This window comes from Felis catus, chromosome A3 (genome assembly GCF_018350175.1).
Source record: "Felis catus isolate Fca126 chromosome A3, F.catus_Fca126_mat1.0, whole genome shotgun sequence".
Classification (NCBI taxonomy): Eukaryota; Metazoa; Chordata; class Mammalia; order Carnivora; family Felidae; genus Felis; species Felis catus.
This window is the reverse complement of record NC_058370.1, coordinates 118,905,017-118,928,502: the sequence shown is the minus strand read 5'-3', so window position 1 is coordinate 118,928,502 and position 23,486 is coordinate 118,905,017. Positions and strand designations below refer to the sequence as shown.

Genomic DNA, 23,486 nt, shown 5'->3' with positions numbered 1-23,486 from the left:
GGCGTGTGTGTGTGTGTGTGTGTGTGTGTGTGTGTGTGTGTGTGTATGTATAATGGAGTATTACTCAGCAACCAAAAAGAATGAAACCTTGCCATTTGCAGCAACATGGATGGAACTAGAGGGTATTATGCTAAGAGAAATTAGTCAGAAAAAGACAAATGTCATGTGACTTCACTCATATGTGGAATTTAAGATACAAAACAGATGAACAAAAGGGAAAGGAAGCAAAAATAAGATTAAAAACAGAGAGACAAATCATGAGAGATTTTTAAATACAGAGAACAAACTGAGGGTTGCTGGAGGGGTGTTGGTGGGTGGATGGGCTAAATGGGCAAGGGGCATTGAAGGAGGACTCTTGTTGGGATGAGCACTGGGTATTATACGTAAGTGATGAATCACTAAATTCTATTCCTGAAATCATTGTTACACTGTATGTTAACTAACTTGGATGTAAATTGAAAATAAATAAATTTTTACAAAAAGATCATAGAAACCAAAACCAAAACAAAACAAAACAAAACCCAACAGCATAATTGAGATATAATTCAGACATCATACAGTTAAGTAAGTAAGTAAGTAAGTAACTAAAGTATAGAAGTCCATGATTTTAGGTATATTCACCATAGATTGGTCCTGGCTGTTTATATAAATAAAATTAAGTGGTTTGTACCTTTGCATTAGCTTCCTTTGCTCAGTATTATTTTTGTGAAATTCATTCATGTTGAACTTATTCACTTTCACTGCTTTATTGTTTGATGTACCACATATTGGCATTATCAATGCCAATAATACCGTTGCTGTGAATGTTCTTGTACATCTTTCAGCAAATGTATGATCACATATCTGTCGAGCACATTCCTAGGAGTAGAATTGCTGGGTCATAGGGGTACATGCGCTCAGCTTTAGGATAGGCCACCAAATTATCTTCCCAACTGATTGTAACAATGAATACTCCCAGCTGTAATATAAGAGAGGCCATAGTATTTACCACCAACAGGACTCTGATTACCACCGGGGTCCCTGCTGGGGTCAATTCTGTAGTGTGCTCGAGCGTCGCGCCCAAAATTGTAGCTTTCTGGCTCCTGTCTCCACTTGGGAGACCTTCAGTCTAAGGTCAGATGCCATGCTGTCACCACACTGTCTACCAGCCTCTCAGAGGGCAGGCTGGCCTTCTTTGTCTTATTTTTCACATTGTCATCTGCCGGGACCTCATTAGCCAGGAGTGGCAGGTTTTCCCCTGAGAACCTTTAGCTCTTTATAGCCGATGAAAACCCCAGCACACGCATCTTTGTGCAAGGTGGTGGGTAACTCCTGATCTTTTCCAGGCTTCTCATCCATGGGAGCAGCTGCCTCTGCAAAACATGTAAAAGCCCCTCTGTGATTTAAGGCCCCCCAGTGCATGTCAGGCCCTAGTTGTACAGTGTTTAAAGGCCCAAAGATCCTACGCTATGCTGGCTACCGGCATCCCCCAAACCAACCCTTTGTTATATCCGTACTAAGCAAGATTGGATCTTGACGCCCTTGTGCTCGAGCCCTTATATTGAGCATCTGTTTCCTAACGTAGCCCCTGACTCAGCCTTCCCTGGATCCCATCTATAGACCCTGCCCAGAATTCTGCCACCGTCTCCCAGCCTCCCAAGAGCCGGTTTCCTGCCCCAGTACTCCCACCCTTCCATTCCTGGATTTCCCCTTCACCTTGGTGCTCCTACAGGGGGACACTTGGGCTTCCTCTTTCTTCTAGTCGCTGACCATCTCCCAGGGAGAGAAAATGCTCTCCTGTTGCAGTGCTGCTCCAGGGACATGTCGATTTAATTATTCACACGGCCTGTGGCACTCGTTCAGAGGCCGTGCACCCTGATAGACCAACGCTGACCTACTTTGTACATTCTAAGAAAGGTAGCAGTTGATTGGCTTGAAGCATCTGGATTTATAATAGAATAATAATCCTAAGGAAAAGCTCACCCGAGTGATTAGCCTAGAGAGAAAGAGAGATCAAGTTGCATCTTTTTGTTCTTGTCCGACAGATCCGCGGGGCCTTGAACTCTGCGCCCCCTAAGCTATTGCGTGCCTGTCAATTTGGCGGCAGGAGCCAGGGCTGGGAAAACAAAACAGTTGAAAGCCTGGCTCTTCCGAGAGCAGCTGGGTCTCCATTGTACTGGGTCTAAAGGGATTTCTCTAGCACTTTAACAAATGCTTCGCCTGCTTTCAGACACTGTGGCAGGCGCTGCCTGGCACCCCTGGCTCTGCATCCCACGCGCACAGCGGGCCCTTGATCCTCCTCCCCGCCTCCTCACACCCTCCCGACCTGCGGGCCCTGCCCTCCCCGGGCCCAGAACCTAGGTTTCCCGGAAGTGGAGCGCCAAGACCACCTGCTTGTTAATAATGCAGACCCCATTGAAGAAAGAGCTTGTCTCCCGCGGGGAGGCAAGGCCAGGATTTCAGATGGGTCATGAGGTCTTTTATTGTTATTCTCCTTAACTTACTTATAAGTTATATTTATTCTCTTGTGTGTAGCTAATGCTACATAATGAAGAATGTTAACGCAGGGTCTTGAGATCCACCCCACCAATGGCTCTCCGCAGCGAGGTGGGAATATCAGAATCAGGCTTTTTAAGCTATAGGCACAGCCCCTTCACTAAGATGTTGATAGAGGGGGCAGGCATGGGCAATCGGAAAAAGCTTCCTAGATGCCTTTTCTGCTTTCCCACTTCTCCGAAAATATATTAAGCACCACCATCTTGGCCAGTGGTTTTCAACCCTTAGAAACAAATTACAGTAGAACGACTCGGGGAATTTTTTACGACACCAGTACCCAGGGCCCATGCCAGACCGGTGAAATCCGTGCCTCTAGGTCTGCCTCTTCCTCCATCAGTATTTTTTTTTTAATCTTTTATTTTATTATTTTTGAGAGAGAGAGTGTGAGCAGGGGAGGAGCAGAGAGAGAGAAGGAAACAGAGAATCCAAAACAGGCCCCAGGCTCTGAGCTGTCAGCACAGAGCCTGATGCGGGGCTCGAACTCACAGACTGTGAGATCATGACCTGAGCTGAAGTTGGACGCTTAACCGACTGAGCCACCCAGGCGCCCCAATCATCATCAGTATTTTTTTTAAAGCATCCCTGATGATTCTGACACTGGCAGGTGAATTAATAAGGAACTTTCTCCGCTGTTTTGAATAGTGTATTGTCCTGGCTGTTACTGCTGCCGAGCTGGCCCTCACGTCCTCTTTGAAAGCTGGGGCCTGCTTTGCCTGCCCTTGCCGGTCTTATTTATTTGCTTCTCTCCTTCCATTCACATTCCAGGGTCGTCAATGGGCTCCCAAATCCCAGCCTGGGTCTTAGAATGCCTGTACTTGCTAGAATTCGCTGGCCCTGTGTTCTCCCCTCCTGTCTGTATCCCATTGACATCATCAGTGAGCGAGAAGTTGGCCATGATAGACGTGTCATTAAACGGAAGTCCGGCTGGGTCTGTTCCTCTTTGTGGTCCCAGAGACTCCCTCTCGCCTGTGCCAGGACCATCTGGTCACAGAGACAGCCTCCCATTAACTCAAAATCAGCATCAGCAGGACATCTACTCTTTTCTACAAGAGAAGCCAAATCCAAGAAGAGTGCTTGGGCCAGCATGAGATCAGCCAAGGGGCTGTTCGATGGCATAGGTTTGGAGAGCCTGCCACATCCCACCCCCCAGTGGAGGGTCCTGACCCTCCCTCCCCTTCTGTCACTGCAGAGGACCGGGCCCTATCTGGCAGAGTCATGAAATGGGACAGGCTAGTACATAAATAAATTCCCTTTGGTGTCCAGCCTGCCAGCGTCCTTACCAAGGAGCCCCTTTATCCACTGGGCAGGCTGTTTTTCTACTTTACTTTTGAAATTTGCTCTTTTGGAATTAAACCTTTCAATGGTGTTCACTTCCTTCCTTTCTTTCTTTCTTTTTTTTTTTTTTTTCTCTTGACTCCAGTACTCTGTCCATTTCTGTTTAATTCCGGCCAAAATGTTTTTCCAGTCTTTTAGCTCTGCAATAACTCTGTTTATCAGGACCCAGGTTCCTATGGTCTGGCTTATTAATTAATGCTCCCGAATTCACTTATGTCTTCATTCCTGTAAAAAGCTGGAAGGGACCTTAGAAATCTAGTTCCACCCTCCCATCGATGGAAAATGCATGAGTTGCCCCAAGTCTCAGAGATAACTGGGCCAGAACGCAGGTTTCTCAGTCTGAGGGCCTTTTCACCATTTTCACCAGGCCACTCGGGCTCTCCTGAAACCCCAGAGTTGGATAGTCACCCCTTTCGGACCGCCAGCTACCTCTCAGTGGGCTGCATACAGATAGTTTCCTTGACGCTGTGGCCTGGACCCGACGAAATCATCACAGAACTGACGTGCATCGCAGACCGCGGAGTGAGCTCTTTGCCATCCTGAAACGGTGGCTTTATAAAACCCCACCCGTCACTGGAGGAGTAACAAACATCCTCCTTAGATGTTGACAGTTTCTGCCATTTACAAACGGGTGTCGTGGGGCTTAAAGGAGGATGCATGAAAGACACTGCCCACAGTGCCTGGCACAGAGTGTGCGTACGAGAAATGATAAATGTTGGTCCCTAGGGTGTGACTGCCTGTGTCCACCCTAGGCCTGGCCTTGGCTCTGTCTTCCGTCTCTTAGACCCACCCATTTTAGCTTTGCGATGAAACTGTTCCACTGCCCGTCTAGTCCCTGTGCTGCCTGGGTCCCTAGCTTTGCCAGCAGGACATCCTGACGGGCCTTCTCTCAAAAGCCACCCTCCTCCCATCTCTCAAAAGCCACCCTCCTCCCATCCTGGGCCAGATGCTGCCACACCATGCCTGTTCTTCCCGCCGGCCTGCCACCCTACTGGCACGGCTGTGCTGGTCGGGATCAGCACAGCTGGGCTCCCCTCCCTCCTCTGAATCACTTACAGTCACACTAAAGATCTCCACGAGTGCCTCATGAAGTGGCTTCCCCTTCTGAGCCACCTGGAGGTCATCCCTTCTCCTGCCTCTTCCAGTGGAACCTGGCACCCTGGCAGGCGTCGTATTGGTTTTCTACTTCACGACAAATTAAAACAATACCTATTTACCAGCGCCCAGTTCTGTAGGTCCGAAGTCCGGGCACAGTGTGGCTGGGTCCTCTGCGCAGGGCCTCACAAAGATACAGTCAAGGTGTCTGCTGGGCTGCTTTCTCATCTGGAGTTCAGAGTCCTCTGCCAAGCTCACCTGCCTGTGGCAGAATTCGGTCGCTAGCAACTTGAGGGCTGAGGTCCCCGACTCCTTGCTGGCCACCTGCTGGGGGCCCTTCTCAGCTCCTCGAGGCTGTCACCATTTCCTTACCACGTGCCCACCTCCATCTTCAAAGCCAGAAGGAGACTTGCACTTTGAATCCCTCTCCTGTTTCAAATCGTTCTTAGAATCTCTTTTGCCAGAAAGAGCTCGCCTGGTTAGCCTCGGCGCACGGAGATCCTCAACTGTCCCATATGACATAACCCGTGGGTAATGGCGTCCCATCTGATTCACGGGGCCCCTTCCACACTTAATGGGAGGGATGTGCAAGGAGTGTGGTTCCCTGGGAGTCCCCTGCCTACGGTTGGTGAAGGGGAACACATGCAAAACCATGGCCATCCTACAGACTGTTACCCTCGTCTACCCCTACCTCACCGATTTTGCTTAAACTACTTAAGACTCCACATTTACTTAAAAAAAAAAAATCAAAAATCACCTTGGCCACCCTTCACTTCACAGCTCTCTGTGCCTCATGTCACGTTCCTGCTTGAGACCCTGCTGTGACTCCCTGTCTCAGATGTCAAGTTCGGGTATCTGGGTCTTCACCCTGGGCAGCTCCCCATCTGACCTTACCTGTCCATGCAGTCCTCATTTGCAACACGTGCCCGTGCATCAGCAAGGTGGTTTTCTCTCCCTGTGACCATCCCATGCTCCCCACTACTGTCCCTTCCCACCATCCATGGAAACCTTCGAGGCCTACCAAACTCCTGTCACGTTCTTCGTCCAGCTAATTCAGATCCTGGATCCCACTATCTCCTCCCCAGCCGAAATAATTTGTCATCTGGGGCTTCCGAATTGTTTTGTGTGGAAAGTTTGTCTTCCAGCTAGATTGAAGAATATTCCAGGGGCAGAGACCACCATTTATCTTTAGCTCATGACCCACCACAGACCCGCATGGCTTGAAACATAGAGTAGTTGTTCTCACAAATAGGTGAATGTCAGCAGTGTGGTAGTAATGAGCAAAGACAGGGGGAGACCACTGGAATCTGCATTTCAGCGCATGTTTACTAGATGTGTGATTTGGACAAATTCATCTCTCTCTGTCTCTCAGTTTCCTTCTCTGGGAAATGGAAGATTGTAATAGTATTTTATGCGTGTTAATTGAGTTCCTATTTGTAAGGAACTTAAAATAATACTCAGTGCTTACTAAGGACTCTATGAGGGTCCATTAAATCAATCCATCAATCACCCAGTTGTGCTAATCAAGGACCAACCCTTGGAAAACCATTTGTACAATTTCCTCCTGAGCCTACTACATATTCAACCGTTAGGCATCACACAGGAACTAAAACATTGGATTCCGTTTCTACTGTTAGGTTAATGATGTGTGTTTTCGATTTCAAATGGAGTCTAATAGTAATGGTGATGAATTCTAGATAATTTTCTCTCTTCTCTCTTTCTCTTAAAAGCAGAAATAGCCAGTCAAACTCTGCAGGCACTCAGGAGCTATTTAAAGATGCCCTGCTTCAGATCAGTTATCTTGTTTAACAAAACCTTGCCAGCAACTTCTTTCTATGTCCACATTAATTGGGAGGCAAAATGTAGGCCAGGTTGACCCTTCTTAGAACAAATGTAAGAGGAGATCTGTCGTTTCTTATAAATTTTATATCTCGTATTGGAAAAAAATCTCCTGTGGTGACCGGGCAACTCCTCAATTTCTAGAATAGTGTTTGCAAAGAATTTATCTATACAGAGATTATTGAATCTTAATAGAATAGAAATAAACGCCCCCTCTGTGATCCTAGACGTACTGGAAACCTCTCATACCTCGTATGAGAAGTTCTGCTTTTATATTCTCATCCTTTGAGGTTTAAAAAAAGAAAATAAAGGGGCGCCTAAGTGTCTCAGTCAGTTAAGTGTCCGACTTTGGCTCAGATCATGATCTCACGGTTCGTGGGTTCGAGCCCTACGTCGGACTCTGCTGAACGCTTGCTCAGAGCCTGGAGCCTGCTTCAGATTCTGTGTCTCCTTCTCTCTCTGCCCCTCTTCCACTCGTACTCTCACTCTTTCAAAAATAAATAAATGTTAAAAAAAAGACGAAAAATACATCATCTACTGTATGTATATTTCAGTGACACGTAGTACATGAATGATGTGTTTTTTTTCCTTTTTTCTTTTCTTAAAACCTGCATATTTTTTAGTCGTTCAAGAAATAGTTGAACACAGCCCATAGAAAGCTTCAAAAATCTTTTTTTCTTTGTTTATTTAGAGAGAGAGAGAGAGAGAGAGAGAGAGAGAGAGAGAGCACGATCTGGGTAGGGACAGAGAGAAGGGGAGAAAGAGAGAATCCCAAGCAGGCTCTGTGCTGTGAGATTCACAGACTGTGAAATCATGACCTGAGCCCAAATTAAGAGTGGGACACTTAACCCGCTGAGCCTCCCAGACACCCCGAAAACTTCAAAAATCTTCACTGAAAATATCTCTTTTCCCAAACCTTGCAGTAGTTGCCTCGGGTCTGAAGTTGTCCTGTTGTTGTGTTGCATGTAAGGTGTGTCTTAAAATCCCACACTGACTGACAGGTAGAAATGTGTTGAGATGCCGCATCTCTTCCCCCGGTGGTTTCCGCCTCACCATTCCCTCAAGTTATCACTGCAGCCCAGCACATTTTTTCTCCTTCTGATCTCCTTTATTTCTCATTAATTAAAAACTAGGAGCTATAGTGATCCTTAATTAGTGACTACGCCCAGACAAAACTATGGGTCAACCATAGTAAGAACTTTCTCACTGATCAGTTTTTCTCTTTCATACACACGTTCACACACTTTCACGTTCTCACACACACGCTCGATCACACACACGCAATTTTAGAGCTAGAAGTGCCATTAAAGATTAAGGAATCCATCCCCTACTCCATAAATAATTTTCGTGTTTAGATTTAAACTCTCCACAGCATTCCCAATATTTAAAAATAAAATTAGGGGCACCTGGTTGGCTCAGTCAGAGGACTATGTGACTCTTGATCCCAGGGTTTTGAGTTCAAGCCCCACATTGGGTGTAGAGATTACTTAAATAAAACTTGAAAAAAATAAAAATTAAATTAAATGAAAATTAAACAATATCTGTGGGTGAACTCTTTTGAGGAGTATGAATAGAATAAAGAAGTTCATGATTAGGTAACCTAGGAAACCATCTTTTTTTTATTTTAATCTGTGGGGTTTTTTTTTCTTCAACAAATTAAGACATACAATAAGCCACACATCTTTAAAATCTATAGTTTGACACATTTTAACATATGTGAAGCCATCACCATTGATATAATAAACATATTCATCACCCCCAAAAGTTTTTTGTGGCCCTTGTAATCCTTCTCTCTCCCAGATAACCACTGATCTGTTTTCTGTCACAATAGATTAGTTTGCCTTTTCTCATATTTTCATGTAAATGGAATAATACAGTATGTATTCCTTTTTTTGGACTGATTTCTTTCACTCAACATTGTTAAGTTTTTGGTTATTGCAGATAAAGCTACCATGAACATTTGTGTACAAGTGTTTATGCAGACATATGTATATTTCCCTGGCGTAATTACCTAGCAATGGAGTGTCTAGGTCATATGGTAGGTGTATATTTAGCTTTTTAACAAATTGCCAAACTAGTTTCCAAACTGATTGTAACATTTCATATACCTTACGGGCTCTACATCTTTGCCGTCTTGTTATGATCAGTTTTTTGCTTTGTTTTGTTTTGTTTTTGAGAGTGAGAGTCAGAGGGAGGGAGAGAGAGAATCTTAAGCAGGCTCCACATTCAGCACTGAGCCCCATGCAAGGCTCGATCCCATGACCCTGGGATCATGACCTGAGCCGAAAGCCATTCTAACAGGTGTGTAGTGATACCTCATTGTGAGTTTTTTGTCTTTTGTTTTTGTTTTGTTTTACGAGATCACCAGTTTGTTACAAAAGGATATAACTCAGGAACAACCAGATGGAAAAGGTGCACAGGGCGAGGTTGGGGGAAGAGATGTGGAGCTTCCATGCCCTCTCCGCATGCACCATTGTCCCTACACCTGCATGTGTTCACCAACCCAGAAGCTCTCCTTTGTGGTTTTAATTTGAATTTCTCTAGTGGCTAATGTTGAATGTCTTTACATGTATAGATTCCGTATGTCTTTGGTGAAGTGTTCACATCTTTTGTCTGTGTCTTAATTGAGTTGTTAGTCTTTTTATTAGGTCATTGAAGTTGTTTATATTTTCTAGTTACAAGTCACTTATTGGGTATATGTTTTGCAAATGTTTTCTCCCCGGGCTGTGACTTACCTCTTTATTTTCTGAACAGTGTCTTTTGAAGAGCAAAAGTTTAAAAAAAATTGTTTTAGAGAGAGAGAACACGCAAGTGGGTGAGAGGGGCAGAGGGAGAGAGAGAGAGAGAGAGAGAGAGAGAGAGAGAGCGCATCCCAAGCAGGCTCCACGCCCAGCACAGAGCCTGACATGGGACTCCATCTCACAACCTTCGGATCATGACCTGAGCCGAAATCAAGAGTTGGATGCTTAACCAACAGAGCCACCGAGACGCCCCAAAAGTTTAAAATTTTGAAGTCCCAATTTATCGATTTTTTTGTTCATAATTTCTTTTTTCACTGTGATCAAGGAATATTTGTGAAATTCCAGGCCACTAAGATTTACTAAATTTTCCATTAGAAAACCCTAGCCCCTACATTTAGGTCCGTAATCCATTTTAAGTTGGTTTTTGTATATGGTATATGGTAAGGATGGAGGGATTTTTGTGTATGGCTGTCCAATTGTTCCGTGCCATTTGTTGACAAGATTATTATCCCTTGTCAAAAAAGCAGTTGACCATCTATGTGTGGGTTTATTTCTGGACTCTGTTTTCTATTCTTTTGATCTATTTGTCTATCTTTACACCAATACCTCCCTGTCTTGATGCTCGTTACAGTAAGAATTGAGAGCAGGGAGTGTAAGTCCTCCAGCTTTTTCTTCGTTTTCAAAGTTCTTTTGGCTACTTCGTCTTTGGGAGCAAACTCTTTCAGTGCAGGCAGTAAACCAAAAACTGAAGAGAACTGTACACCGAATGCATTAATCACATACTTGGTAAACATTCTCTGCCCTTAGCGTGGTCCCTTTCTGTCAGCTAAAAGTTAAGACCTTTCTTTAAAATTTTCTCAAGTTGGGGGGTGCCTGGGCAGTTCAGCTGGTTAAGCGTCTGACTTCGGCTCAGGTCATGATCTCACGGTTTGTGAGTTCGAGCCCCGCATCGGGCTCCGTGCTGACAGCTCAGAGCCTGGAGCCTGCTTCGGATTCTGTGTCTCCATCTTCCTCTGCCCCTCCCCTGCTTGCACTCTGTCTCTTTCTCTCTCTCAAAAATAAACATTAAGAAAATTGTTTTAATTTTCTCAAGTTGGGGCTTCTGGGTGGCTCAGTCGGTTAAGCATCCGACTCTTGATTTCGGTTCAGGTCATGATCTCATGGTTCATAGGATCGAGCGCCACGTTGGGCTCCATGATGACAGCATGGAGCCTGCTAGGGATTCTCTCTCTCCCTCTCTCTCTGCCCCTCCCCTACTTGTGCTGTCTCTCTCAAAATAAATAAACTTTAAAAAAAAAAATACAATTTTCCTAAGTTGCTTGGAGGTGGGGTGGGGGGAGGAAGCTATGAGTGAGTGTGTGTGTGTGTGTGTGTGTGTGTGTGTGTGTGTGTGTGTGTGTGTTAAAAGAAACTTTATTGGGTGTTGGGGGTCCAGGTCCATGGAGGATGTTGTCCTCCATGATCCTGGGCTATGACGTCATGGGGAAGAGCCATTCAGCTCCCTCTCTGCCTTACAGTTGGTCAATGGCAAATAGGGGTAGGCTGGGGAGTACCGAGCGAACTGGAGGAGTATAAAACTTTTGTGGACTGGAATTGCAACCACTGAGCCATTGCCACCCCATCCTTGCCCCCGTCAGGTCTCCATTCTTTTTGGTGTCCCTCCTTACCACCAGGCCTGGTGGACTGGCCTGAGTCACTTGCCAGGTTTTTTTTTTTTTTTTTTTTTTTAATTTTTAACATTTATTTATTTTTGAGACAGAGACAGAGCATGAACAGGGGAGGGTCAGAGAAAGAGGGAGACACAGAATCTGAAACAGGCTCCAGGCTCTGAGCTGTCAGCACAGAGCCCGATGCAGGGCTCAAACCCACGGACCGTGAGATCATGACCTGAGCCAAAGTCAGACGCTTAACCGACTGAGCCACCCAGGCACCCCTACTTGCCAGGTTTAAGATACTCTAGAACTCATGTTTGGGAGAGTACTCTAGCTCCAAATCTCTATGCCCTAGACTTACTGGACCATCAAAGAGCATTTTTTTTTTCCTGCTGTGTGGAAAATACAGAGTTCACAATGGAGCACATTGAGCCTCTGACGGGTTCTGGGGTCCCAGGCCCCCAGGTGGCTCCTGGCGGTGCATGGCTCTCCACCGGGACCCACAGATGAGCTTCTGTCCCCTGCTTCCTACAAGAGGGGTGTGCTGAGCTGTCAGGCCTGGACTCAGGCCCATTTGTCAGAGCACTTCTCTATCCATCATCCACTTATTTTGATCTTTAAAGCCCCCCCCCCTCCCACTTAACATTATCTTATTATCCTTCCTCTCCAGGGGGGAATGCTGAGTCTCAGAAGAGTGAAATTCTTGCTATCCATGCTAATTGGTGCAGGGACAGGTCTGCCAGCCTCCCAACCTTGACTCCAGCCCCATTCCTGGACGCCATGTATCCAGGGAAGCCCCAAGGCAGCCTCCCTCGGCAGTTTGATGGTATTGTTATCAATTAGCTTTGGAACCAAAATGAGAACTCACCCACATCAGAGTAGACGAGGAAGGGGGAGCAAGGTGGGTGACACGCGGCTTATTCCTGGATTGTTGATAAATCCCTCCTCTCTGGCATCCATGGGCAGCCTGGACGTACAATAAAGGTGGTCGTGCCCCGATGCCTGTAAACTTTCCCGCTTTGGGATTAGAAGGGGCTCTGCTAAGGAGGCGGTTGACAAAGGGCCTCTCTGTGCGGCTCTATTTTAGAATGGTTTCCCCAGGCCCCTTGGCTTCTTAGAAGCTGGCAGCACATTCTCTCCGCCACATAACTCCATTTGAGGATCATCTCCAGTCTCCATGGTAACTGCATGTCGGGAGACAGCCTGCTCTGTACTGTGGCTTTGTATTAAACACAATGAATTTAAATTGGATGCTCGGCAGTGAAGATAATCATTCTGGATCAGAGAGAAGCCTGGAGCTCCTCATTTCATAATTTTGGATGTTGGCACAATTCTCAGATTGAGCCCTGTAATTCAAGCCCAAGCCCCACCTACCCCTCTGTTTCTAAACTGCAGTTAGGTCCAATTTCACTTGGGCGTTTCTCCAGCTTCTCACAGAGGAGTCTTGGAGCCAGGGAGCCCCTCAGTCAGGTCAGGGCTATCCTGAGCTCTAGAAGGGGCAGCATAATGTAAAAGAAACTCGGGGGCTCTAGAATCAGATGGACCCTCATTCAGTCTGGCTGCGTGACTTCCTCTGAGCCTGTTTTCTTTTTAATTAAAAGAAATTTTTTAGTGTCTATTTTTGAGAGAGAGACACAGACAGAGTGTGAGCAGGGGAGGGGCAGAGAGAGAAGGAGACCTAGAATCTGAAGCAGGGTCCAAGGTCTGAGCTGTCAGCACAGACCCCGACGCGGGGCTCGAACTCACGAACTGTGAGATCATGACCTGAGCTGAAGTCGCATGCTTAACCAGCTGAGCCACCCAGGCGCCCCTACCTGTTTTCTTACCTGTCTCCATAATTTTTTCATCCTCCCTGGCTGAACTCTGTACCCATCATAAATATAACTCCCCCCATTCTCCTCTCCCCGCCCCCAGCCTCTGGCAACTACTATTCTACTTTCTGTCACCGTGAGTTTGACCACCCTGGGTCCCTCATATATGTAGGTTCATACAGTCTTTGTTCATTTGTGATGGGCTTATCTCTCTTAGCGTAATGCCCTCAAGCTTCAACTGTGTTGTAGCACGCGTCAGAATTTCCTTCCTTTGAGGCTGGATAACATTCATATATACCACACTTTATTTATCAGTCTGTCCACCATTGGACACTTGGGTTGGTTCCAGCTTCTGGCTGTCATGAATAATGCTGTGCACACATACATCCGTCTGAGTCCTTGCTTTCAATTAGAGACTCATTTTGAGGAGCAAATAAAATCAATGTTAAGGGGCACCTGGGTGGCTCAGTAGGTTAAGCATCCGACTCTTCGGTTTCGGCTCAGGGCGTGATCGCACTCTTCGTGAGTCTGAGCTCCACATCGGGCTCTGCGCTGACAGTGCAGAGCCTGTTTGGGATTCTCCGCCCATACCCTACTCCCTGCGTGCGTTCTCCCTCCCTCTCCCTCTCTCTCTCTCTCTCTCTCTCTCTCAAAATAAATAAACGTTTAAAAAAAAGATAATAAATATTAAGAACACTGCACACAGTAGGCCATCAGTAAACGTGAATTTCTTTCCTGAGTGTGAGTTCAGGCGGCGTTAACTGCCACAGAAGTCTGCTGGCTTCGGTGAGAATGATGTCACTTTCTACTGAGCAAGCTGCTTCTGTGTCCCCGCAACATGCTCATCTGCCGTGTCTGGGAATTAACACAGTTCGTTCCATGGTTTAAAGGAAATGTCTTAACCATGAAAACGGGCATCGTCTCATGCATGCTTTTACATTCTCCCACCAGTTGGTATGCATGTATCCCTGCTTCCAGAAACGACAAGATGTTAGGGCCGATGTATATACTTCCTTATCGGTTGTCTATTTTAAGTCTTCCCTCTGGGAGACCCTGATGCAGGGGTGAGATCACCCCAGGCTGTGAGATTTTGTGCTTCGTAACTGTTTCACAGGCGTCAGATCTGTTCTGAGCATTACGGAAGAGTACGGGATTTGGAGGGAAGATACCTACACCCCAGTTCTGGCCCACCTCTCAAACACTGAGGTGAGGAAAACGTCTGTTGCCCGTGGTGGTTGTGAAGATTAGATGAGGGAACTACTTTGCTGTGTGACCCACTCCTGGAGCAGCCCATGCCCTGGGGGAGAAAAGGACCAGGTCCTTGGGCTGGGGGGGGGGGGGGCAGCTGTCCAGCAGATCCTCCCTGGGTCAAGTTTCATCCAAAGTCCCTATAGTAGGGGTGACTCTCCACTGCCTTGGGCGCCTCCAGGGGTGGGAATCCCAGAGCTCAGGAACTGTCTTTCCTGCGGGGTAGCCCTTCCAGGCCACCGGGCGGCTGCAGCCCCCAAGAGAGTCAGCGCCCCTTTGTACTCAGGAGTTTGAGACAGAAGGGGAGGAGGAGGAGGGCTCTTGCCAGCCTCCTGACCCGCGTGCGACCCAGCTGCTCCCTGCAGCAGGCTGTCAGGCCTGTTCTTTATTGCTGAGGCTGGCGGGAGGAGGGGAGATGGGGATCTCACACCGCATCCCAGACCCTTCGCTCACTCCTCAGCAGTGCTGCTCGTGGTGGTAGCATGTGCCATGTGCGTCCCGAGTCTACCTGTTGAGATCCTGCCTCCACGCACTGCTAACGAACGCAAAAATGCAAATGTCACTCTAAGCCCCAACCAAACTCTGGGCCAGCCCTGAGATGCCTCCCTCCATCTGATGCTGCGCTGGACCTCTGCCTCCAGCCAGCCCCGTTCCCTGGGCTCCCCGCTCCCTCCGTTCTCCCAGGCTGCTTCCCCTGCACCCGCTGCCGGCCTCACCGGTCCCTCAGAGCAGCATGTTGGTTCCAGCCCTCCCTAGTTGATTCTGCGTGTGACTCCCATAGGAGCATTGGCTCAGTGCCACACTCCTAATTTTCCCACCCCTTGCCTCCGGGAATTTGATTCCACTTCCCGTTTTGCTAAGGGGTCTGGGACCCCTTCTGATTACCTCCTTCTTTCTCTGTTACCCGCCCCTCTTGAATGGATGGAAAGAGGGGCGCCTCCCAGCCTAATAGATATGAAGATCAGCCCTCAGGTTTCCTCATCGGAGTAATGGGCACAATAACGCACCTCTTTCGCGGGGTCGTTGTGAGAATTCACGGGGCACAGAGCACACGCTCAGGGGGCGTCGGTTACCGTTAGTGACGTTCGCCTCCACTGGGTTGACACTCAGCTCTATCTTAAGGCAAACGAAAACTCCCTTTCTTCTTCTTTGTCTTCTGAGAAACAGCTTCCACCTGTCTCTTCCGTCCCCACCCCCAAATTCAGGGCCATGGCAATGCAGCCGGCACCCCACAGCCAGAGTCATGTTCCGAAGCCATACGTCATGTTCTTCCCCTGCCCAGAAGCCTGCTGTGACCACAGACGCGTCCAGGGCTGGGGGTGTAGCCAGCGTCCTGTCTCTAAATGTGCTCCTAACCACCCCCTCCCAAGCTCCCTCAGGACCCCCAGCGGCACAGCACACGAGCTGCTGAACTTTGCTGACCGGACAGAATCCAGGTTCGGCAAGGTCCTCACGTGTTTGGTCCTAATCAGACCTGCCTTGGCCCAAACCAGACAGGTGTGCTGTCTATCCTCCATCACGCCCGCCTTCCGGCTCTCGGCCCGCCTATTTGCACTTGATGGTGTCATCAAGTGGAACGCTATCTTTGCCCTGTACTCTTACAGTACTTTGCAGTCGTTTCTATTACAAATGAAGCTTTTTCTTGTCCTGTTTGCCAGCCACACTCTAAGTGCCTCAGGTGCTTACATTTCTCGCCTTTCTGGACCATCTGATACACGTGATAGAGGGCACACGGTGTGCACATTAGCGCTACCTACAAGTTATGCTTGCTTGTGATAATCGCCACCATTTATTGGGCTCCGACTATGTGCAGGGATTGCACTAGGTACTTTACATGCATTATCTCATTTAACTATTGTGACCCCATGGGTATATATTATTATTCTCATTTTACAAATAAGGAAATGGAGGGGCACCGGGGTGGCTCAGTCGGTTAAGCATCCAACTTCGGCTCAGGTCATGATCTTATGGTTGGTGGGTTTGAGCCCCGCATCAGGCTGTGTGCTGACAGCCTGGAGCCTGGAGCCTGCTTCTGATTCTCTGTCTCTCTCTCTCTCTCTCTCTCTGCCCCTCCCCCACTCATGCTCTTGTCTTTTTCTCTCCCTCTCTCTCTCTCTCAAATATAAATAAACATTTAAAAAATGAGGAAATGGAGCTCAGAGATTAAACAGCTTGTCCAAGGTCTTACAACTAAGTGTAAGTGTCTTACAACTAGGATTTAAACCTGGATCTGCATGCCTTAAAGGCCGATTCTTGTCACTATACGGTTTTGCCTCTAAATATGACATTAATATGCCCTTACGTGACAGGCGGATTAAATGTGGGAAAATGTCCTTTTCTCGAAATGCGTCGTGAACTGAAGGTTGCCTGTTTTCTCTGCAGAAAAATCAAAGAATGCAGTGCAGAGTTTTAGACATGGTAATGTTCAGGGTAAGAGCATTGCAAAATCAGAGGTGGGACCAGGCCCCAGATGGTGTGGGAGAGGCCATGGACCCAGAAGGTAGGCGTGGAAAGTAAAAGGAAGTTTGGGGGCGCGATTAATTGCGAACGCACAGTTTGGAGAAAACCAGTCAGCTGCAGGCTGCTCAACAGGCTGTAAATCATGGGTGGAGAAAAGACTTCAGAGCTGTATGTAGCGGGAGGGACAGAAAGGGTAGCCCCCGGGAACTGGTCACACATCAAATGGATGCTCTGCAGAAAAGCTAGGGTTGATTTTGTTTTTGTTTTGTTTTGTTTTGTTTTTTCACAGAAAAGAGGCATTTGATAGAAAGAGGTTGGGGTGACTCCGAAGGAGAATGGATGGGGCAGTGGTCAGAGCAGAGGTCAGCACTCAAGCGGCCTGGAAGGGAATTGTCAGAGAGCTGGCTTGAGTGGGCAGTAAAGCTAAGTGTAAGCCTGTTAAGAGTCTCATCACCCTACATCAGGCAAGTGTCAGGAATAAAGAGGTGGGACTCCTTCTTAAAAGATCATTAAGAAACTTAAGATGACGACAGCAAAACATTAAACAATCCAAGCACAGAGCCCCTCTAAATGCAGGGCACTGTGGGCTGCACAGCCCACAAAGCTGGCCCTGGCTGGTGGGCTTGTGTTTCAGGATGAGAAAGATATTTACTGAGTGCCAGGCATGGTTCTAAGTACCATAGACGTATCATCTCACTTGATGAAGCGCTCAGGTCCTCCTTTTGGAAAGCTCAAGTTCCAGGACTTGAGTGGTATTTAAGAACTGGCTTTCCAGGGGCGCCTGGGCGGCTCAGTCGGTTGGTTGGGTGTCTGACTTCGGCTCGGGTCATGATCTCACGGTTCGTGAGTTCGAGCCCCACATTGGGCTTTGTGCTGACAGCTCGGAGCCTGGAGCCTGCTTCAGATTCTGTGTCTCCCTCTCTCTCTGCCCCTCCCCTGCTCATGCTCTCTCTCTCTCTCTCTCTCTCTCTCTCTCTCTCTCTCTCTCTCAGAGGTAAATATTGGGGGGGGGGGGGGAGGCTTTCCAAAGGGCCAGTAAGCAACCAACAGATCCCTGATGGTGCAGGAAGTTACTCCGAGCAAGAGAGGAACCACCGAGCTGGTGATTTTATTTCTCTTGTACTTTGGGAGATTGTGAATAAAAGAAGAGAATTTTCACGTGCAAAGAAAAAGAACTGGTTCAGTGATTCCAAGAGAAGCAGATCTAGCTGAACCGACGATGGCTTTCCCAGCTGCATTAGGAAATGTAGAAATGTTTGCTTGACGCTCATTAGCCTACAAAACACATCCAAATACTTGTTATTTGGTTCTCAGTGCTGTAGCGTCCCCCCTTTAAAGATTAAGTTGCCCTTGATCGATAGGTCTAGGTAGCGGCAGATCCTGCCTGCTTTTCCGATTCCAATCACCTCCCCCCCAAACACACCCCTTTTCTATGTGCTATATGAAAATACACTCCAGGAAGCCCCTCTCCCTCTTCCCCAGTGAAAAACCCCACGAATTATCTCTGGCTCAAGTGCCTTCTCAACTGCGGAGCACAAAGTTTGTGCCTTGACTTACTGGTTCAGCCTTGGAACAAGCTGCTTCTTTGACAGAAGGGTTGCAGGGCAGGGGCAGGAGGGTGAAATTGGAAGATTAAAAAAAAACCATTGCTACTGGGAAACCAGCAACACGTGATTCGAGCTGCCGCAATGCAGAAGATGATAAGTGAGTGATTCTCCAGAGAGCTCTATCCTGACAAAGGCAAGGAGGGCCAGTACACTCTTCTCTCCAATACTGTGACGGCAGCAAATAAGTCCTATTTTTCTGAAGTTTCTTTCCAACTTGCTGGGCATGGCCCTGGTCAATACAGAGACCCTGCGTGCCCCACAGGGGTCCGTCCGATGACTTCCGAAGCATAAAGATGACATTTATATCCGGTTTAGGTTTAGTTTCAGTGCAAGTTCTTGCCAAGTGTATGCCTGGAAAGTCGGTCAGAAAACGGATCCCCATTAAGCATGTTGGGTTTTGTTAGGAAACAAATGGAGGTGACATTACTGGGCATCAGACAAATCCAGACTTATCCAGCAGAATATCAAATATGTCAGAGACAAATCATGGTAACCCTTTGAAACACTAAAATTATGTTTCATCTCTGCCAAATGTGCATCATGATGCTGTGTCTGTTGGTTAAACAAATAGTCCCAGTGTCCGTGTTAACTTAATAGTGGGAGATGTGTAGTCCCACATTCACGATTAAAACAAATGCCACATTCTCAATGGGGATGCTTGGCTGGGCAGCAGTGTATGTAAAAAATTAAGGGCTTGCGTTGGTAAACGGGCAGACTTCGTCAGCCACCAGGCTCCAGGAGGCCCTGGTGAGTTAGCCCGTCCGTGGTCCGGCGTGGTATAATTGGGGGTGCGCATGTGCACGAAGCTACAACTCCACTTCCGGGCGACGTATACCCTGAAAGTGGGGACCGTTCATGTGTGTGCAAGAATCCTCAAGCGCCATGTGTAGTGGTAAATGCCCATGAATTAGAACTGAATATGTACATGGAGGAGTATTCATACAATTAATTAGAATGGAAGAAACAAATCTTAAAGATGTTGCATTTTTAAAAAGCATACGGTACGGATATGTACTTGGTGTAAATTTTTAACATTCACGAAACAAACATAGTAAAAGCATGAAAACAGAGATGGGATGATCAACCTCAGGGGAGAGGGACAGGGAACAGGATGGAGGGTTTTGGTTGTATTGGTTTTATTTTTTTTTTTTTTTCATTTTTTTTAACGTTTATCCATTAAAAAAATTTTTTTAACATTTATTTATTTTTGAGAGACAGAGAGACAGAGCATGAACAGGGGAGGAGCAGAGAGAGAGGGAGACACAGAATCCAAAGCAGGCTCCAGGCTCTGAGGTGTCAGCACCGAGCCTGACGCGGGGCTTGAACTCACGGACCGCGAGATCCTGACCTGAGCCGAAGTCGGTTGCTTAACCAACTGAGCCACCCAGGCGCCCCTGTATTTCATTTTTTTTTTAATGTGTTTTAAACAACAGCAAAATGTTAACATCTGTTATGTTTGACTAGTGGGTTCATGCCTGTGTGTTATTTTCTATACTTTTACCGTATGGTTGAAATGTTACATAACTTTAAAAGAAAATATTTTAAACACACAAGCGTGGTTAACTAAACTTTAAGTAATTTTTAGCTTCTTCCAAATTTATGTTTAAAATAGATATTATAGGGGCGCCTGGGTGGCGCAGTCGGTTAAGCGTCCGGCTTCAGCCAGGTCACGATCTCGCGGTCCGGGAGTTCGAGCCCCACGTCGGGCTCTGGGCTGATGGCTCAGAGCCTGGAGCCTGTTTCCGATTCTGTGTCTCCCTCTCTCTCTGCCCCTCCCCCGTTCATGCTCTGTCTCTCTCTGTCCCAAAAATAAATAAACGTTGGGGGAAAAAAATTTTTTTAAATAGATATTATAAATAAAGTAATTGATTCTATTAAGTAAATTTCAGAAAACTAGAAAAAAATAACTCAGACTCTCATCACTGAAAACAGTCCTTGTTAATGTTTTGGTATATTTCCTTCCATGTTTTTCCTTGTGTGGGTGCCTGTGTGTTTAAACATCCTTCTAAGCATCTTGGGTACACATATTGAATTCTGTCTTTTTCGCTCATTACAGTGTCACCCTTTTTCCATGTTATGACTTAGCCTCCACGAACATCATTTCTACTGACTTCCATTAAACATTGTCCACAGCTTGCTTAACCCACACCATTTTTTGCAGAAAAACAGGAACATTCAGTAGTCACACGGTCACATATTCATAAACATAATCCTTTTGAAATCCTCGGGAACAAGATTGGGTCATGCTCTCTGTTGATTTCTACAAGGATGTTTTATGTGGCATGACAGTAAAAAGGTCTGTCACCTCTGTGATATCACATTCCCAGGAAGACAGAGCTTGTCGGCATTCGTCCCGTGGGTTGGAACTGGGCATATTTTAAAAGCCAGCTCTGTGTGTCTCTTGCCTGAGAGGAAACCAGTGCTCATACACCCTTGTACATCCAGCATCTGGTCTGGGCTCCTGAACCCGCAGCTGGGGGAGTATTTGCTGATCCTGTTCAACTCTTGTTTTGAGGCCTGAGGTTAATAGTAGAAATAATTATTGCAGCTATTTATGTGCTCCTTCCCAGCTTATAAAGGCTCTCACATCCATGGCCACCTGATCTCCTCTGGGGGGGGGGAGGTCCGAGTGGGTATACAGCTGGCGCTGGATTACAGCCAGAAAGTGGGAAAGTCAGGACCCCTGCCCAGTGACACCTACCTGAACTCTTCAGTGACTGTCCTTAGACTCAGGCAAGAGGAGCCATGTCTGCCCAGAGCCCCCTGTCCTCTTCCAGACCACACTCTGGGTCCCTGGAATCCCCTAACAGATGACCCTGAGCACTTCTAGGACCTATGTATGCTTGAATCTGCCCTCCTTGGGGGCCAGACCACCAGTGCCTGTTCGCCTAGGTCCACGGGCAGCATTTTGCAGGGAGTGAGCAGATGAGAGGCCTGCGGGCTGCAGGATGAACCCAAAGCAGGGGTGTGGGCTGGGGGCAGGGCAAAGGCTGAAGGCCAATATCCCCTACGGTGTAGCTCAGAGCTGCAAGGACCCCAAGAACTCCAAATTCAGGCCTGGTCTTCTTGGTCACGTATTTGTCAGAGTAGGAGGCTAGGAGGTATTCTGTGTAACAGTTAGCTTGATCTGTGACTTTTAACTATTTAGAGATTCAGCACATGGACCTCCTTTTCTACTCTCGCTCTGGGACCCACAGATCTTAAGAAGTCTTGCTTCTCTTATCATCCGTGCTTTTTCCAGGTCTCCTTTTTTCTACCCAAGGCTACAGACATACTGAGGGGAGTGCAGAAGAAAGCCATCGAGGGGCACCTGCGTGGCTCAGTCGCTTAAGCATCCAACTTCCGCTGAGATCATGATCTCACGGTTCCTGAGTTCCAGCCCAGCGTAGGGCTCTGTGCTGGGCTCTGTGCTGGCCGCTCAGAGCCCGGAGCCTGCTTCGGATTCTGTGGCTCCCTCGCTCTCTGCCCCTCTCCCACTCATGCTCTGTCTCTCAAAAAAAAAAAAAAAAAGTGAATAAACGTTAAAAAAACAAAAAGAATCTAGAACCACAGAAAAATAAAACAATTTAGTGTACAAAATCCCAATAGATAACCCCACCCCCACCCCCATCTCTGCATATAAAGGCAAAAAATGCATTTCGGGGCAGAATAGAGTACAACCACCTGCTATGAGGATGAATCAGCCTGACACGATCGGGATCACAAATAGAAGCCAGCTAGTAAAGCTACAATCAGCGGCTCTTCCCCTTCTCTCATTTCCCCCCCGCCCCCACCCCCCGCCATTCTGGTTACCCATCTCTGCCACAGAACTACCGCCCTCTGTTGGTTGCTTTAAGCCATGCAAGAAGTTGGACCTCTGAACCCACGGCAACAGGGGAAGTGGTCTCCCAGCCAGGGACAGCAAGGAGAATCTGTGTTGCCAGAGTTTTAATTGTTTGGCCGCTGAACTTTTTTTTCTTTTTTTTCAGTTCCTCATTCCCCAGCAATATTTCTGACCTGATTTGTGATCAAGGATTTGACTGACTAGAGAAGCAGGAATCATTAAGACAATTTCATTGTCAGAGATAAACAGTCCAAATCTGGATGATTCAACACACACATTAGGACAGACTTCACTCAGTCCATTTTATTAGAGAACGGCTCAGTTGACTTTCCCAACGATCCAGGAAGGAAGCTAATTTAGGTAAAGCTTAGAGAGGTTAAGTAGCTATTATAGTAGCTATTATAGGTAAAGCATCTCAGAGAGGTTAAGTAATGTGGCTGAAGTTATCCAGCTGGGAGGTGGCGAGCGGGGACTCAAGCTTGGGCTCATCTAAGTTCTTGTAAGGACCCAAAAAGAAAGACAGGTTTTGTCCAGACTTACTCATGGAAAAAGAGAGTCACCTTCTATCGGAGCACTCCGAGTAGTGGAGCTCTCTCTTAATTATTCTATTTTGATGAAGTTTTGTTGGGGAACAACACATTAACGTGGAACAACCTTTGGTCAGTGCTAGTTCTGGAGGCTTGTGCAGGTCACCTGACAAAATTGGCTTAAAAAAAAAGTGTATGTGTGGGCGGGGGAGGTGGAGCTTTAATACAGATTTAGCCATTATTCCTGGAATTACAAGAGAGGCTTTTTAAAGATTTCTTGTTAAGTGATGTCATGTGGAGATTGTGAATAGGATAATTTTTCATTGATAAATCATACAGGGACCTAAAAACTGCTCCATCTCAAACAAGATAAATGGAAATGAACTTAACGTGCTTGGAGAAACTGAACACAAAGGCCTCGATGTTGAAAATGCATATGAAAACTTTGAATAAAATTGTTTCATGGAATATGAGAGAATAAGACAAAACAATGTATCCAAACTAACATTTTATTCATTAGGATTTAAATATGTATGTGTAATAGGGCGCCTGGGTGGCTCAGTCGGTTACGCATCCAACTTCGGCTCAGGTCACGATCTCACAGCTCGTGAGTTCGAGCCCCGCGTTGGGCTCTGTGCTGACAGCTCAGAGCCTGGAGCCCTCTTCGGATTCTGTGTCTCCCTCTCTCTCTGCCCCTCCCCTGCTCATGCTGTCTCTCCCTCTCTCTCAAAAAAAAATTTAGAAATTTAAAAAATCTGTGTGTGTCACTAAACATTATAAATAGACGTATTATATTGCACTAAACATTTGGTT

General features: G+C 46.9%; 1 protein-coding gene and 1 long non-coding RNA gene across 6 annotated transcripts in view; one reads left to right on the top strand and one right to left on the bottom strand.

Moving 5' to 3' along the window:
• The window catches only part of DPYSL5 (dihydropyrimidinase like 5), a 103,209-nt gene that overhangs the window by 49,566 nt on the left and 30,157 nt on the right, over positions 1-23,486 (top strand). The gene's annotated exons all lie outside the window — the stretch shown is intronic.
• On the bottom strand, positions 525-2,234 carry LOC109498333. The gene is made up of 2 exons (XR_002155105.3): positions 1,696-2,234; positions 525-1,352 (listed from the first exon to the last, which is right to left on the bottom strand). It is a non-coding gene; the product is annotated as an uncharacterized LOC109498333 (long non-coding RNA).